Raw genomic sequence first — 2,682 nt, forward strand, 5'->3', positions numbered from 1 at the left:
GGGCCAGTGCTCCTCTGAGTGTTGGTCCGAACCAGGCAGCCTGCGGGGCCACCTCGGGGAAACTCGAGGGTTGGTTTTACTCGTAGCTTGACCTATCTGAGTGTGCCCTGAGAACGAGATATGTGCAGCTCCTATCGGGATTTGTCGGCACATTCGGGCGGTATTGCTGGTCTTGTTTTAACCTGTCGAAGTGTCTTGAAGAACCGAGGTACCGAGTCTGATCGAACGTCTCGGGAGGAGGTCTATTCCTTCGTTGACCGTGAGAGCTTGTCATGGGCTAAGTTGGGACTCCCCTGCAGGGATTTGAACTTACGAAAGCCGTGCCCGCGGTTATGGGCAGATGGGAATTTGTTAATGTCCGGTTGTAGATAACTTAAATATTAACTTAATTAAAATGAATCAACTGTGTGAGTTACCATGATGGCCTCTTCTCGGCGGAGTCCAAGAAGTGGACACGGTGTTGGAGTAATGTTTGCCGCAGGATTGCCCTCTTTAGTTATGCGTTCGCGCTTTGCCTTCTCTTCTCGCTCTCTTTTGCGAATAGGTTAGCCACCATATATGCTAGTCGCTTGCTGCAGCTCCACATATATTTACCTTGCCTTACCTATTAACCTTAAATAGTCTTGATCGCGAGGGTGCGAGATTGCTGAGTCCCTGTGGCTCACAGATTACTATTACACCAGATGCAGGGCCTGATGATACAGCTCCAGATGGCGCGCTTGAGCTCAAGTGGGAGTTCGACGAGGACTCTCAGCGTTACTACGTTTCTTTTCCTGATGATCAGTAGTGGTGCCCAGTTGGGGTGATCGGGACCGTGTCGCATGTTGGGTTGTCTTTTATTTTGGCACCGTAGTCGGGCCATGAGTGTTTGAATGATGTAATGTTATTTATGTACTTGATTGACGTGGCGAGTGTAAGCCAACTATGTTATCTCCCCTTTCATTATATATTTTACATGGGATGTTTGTGAAGATTGCCTAACTTGCGACATACGCCTTCAATGCGATTATGCCTCTAAGTCGTGCCTCGACATGTGGGAGATATAGTCGAATCGAGGGTGTTACAAGTTGGTAATCAGAGCATTTCCCGACCTTAGGAGCCCCATTGCTTGATCGTTTTTAGCAGCCAAGTTGTGTCTAGAAAAATGTTTTGAGTCATTTAGGAATTATATATCGGAGAGTTAGGAATTCTTTTTACTTCCCAGTCTCCTCATCGCTCTGGTAAGGCATCCTGACGTAGAGTTTTGACTCTTCTCTTCTCAAATTTCACTAAAAATTTTTTAGGATCATGCGGGTATCTTGGAATCGTTCCGATGGTTTTATGATGAGAACATTGTCTTGGTGCCTCCTGTCAGGGGTTTAGTGGAAGTGTCCCGGGGAGTTGAGCTCTGAGGTGTTGTCGTCATAATTTTATCGTTGCAGTTCTGGAATACCTGAGTTTAGTACGCCGACATTGAAAATCTCTTTTATGCAGTTCGTTGGTGAGATAACCTCGACGCCACCCAGTACTGGGGCGGGAGTTCGGGAGTATCGCCATAACTTGTATACAGATGCTTTTAGAAGGTTGAGGTAGATGGTTTCCGAAGTTTTCTTGGTTATGTGTTGAAGGATGGATACAGCTGGATGTAGGATTTGCTAGTTTGGGTGAGATATTATGCTTCCCCTGTATCCTCAACACCTGATTGCATAACCGGAAAGGTTCGGGAGTTTCATAGGTGGGAACTCTTGTAGCTCTAGTTCTTCTTCCACGAATATTGGTTTGAGATTGGGATTTCTTACCGATTATTCGTTCTGGATCCGTACCTTGTTGATTTATTTCTTCTACCTAATTCCGCATGGCTTCTCAATTTATGGATATGTGACCATTTCAAGAGGAATGCATTCATTCATTTTGTTCAGATGTGAAGACTTTATGTTGCAATTTTCATTCCGTTGGATTCAGCTTCAATATTTGTCTATCAATATGCTAATGGATGTCAACCTCTTCAGGATGGCTCCTCCAACACGCACAACTCCGAATCCTGATCCGCCACCACCTCCACCTCCTCCGGAGGCATGGCAAGCTGTGATGGCCGCAACCAATGCAAACACGCAGTTGATTATGCAAATTCTTCAAGAGCGCAATCAAGGCAATTAAGGGAACCAAGGCAACAATCAGAATCACTTTGCTTCACTCAACCAGTTCCTTGCTAATGGGCCAAAGACTTTCAGCAATTGTGTTGAGGCAACCGATGCTGACGATTGGCTTGTGGATCTGTCCAAGCATTTTGAGTGCAGTAACGTCAGGCCTAAGGATTTCGTCAAGTTCGCTTCCTTCCAGCTCAAAGATCAAGCTGCAGAGTGGTTCCAGCAGTACAAGGATTCCAGAGGTGGACGTGTGATCAGTTGGGATGAATTCCGTCAAGATTTCCGAGCTCATCACATCCCTCAGAGTGTGACTGAAAGCAAGCGTGAGGAATTCCGCAATCTGAAGCAAGGCTCTTTGTCTGTCTATGACTACAACAAGTTGTTTCAGAAGCTCGCCCGCTTTGCCAAGCAGGACGTACCTGATGAGAAGAGCATGATATACCAGTTCAGGGGTGGTCTCAGAGAAGAAATTCAGCTAGCTCTTGTTCTATTTGAGCCCTTGAGATACGATGAGTTCTACAACATGGCACTGAAGCAAGAGGCCGCTCAACTGAGG

This window comes from Triticum dicoccoides, chromosome 3A (genome assembly GCF_002162155.2).
Source record: "Triticum dicoccoides isolate Atlit2015 ecotype Zavitan chromosome 3A, WEW_v2.0, whole genome shotgun sequence".
Classification (NCBI taxonomy): Eukaryota; Viridiplantae; Streptophyta; class Magnoliopsida; order Poales; family Poaceae; genus Triticum; species Triticum dicoccoides.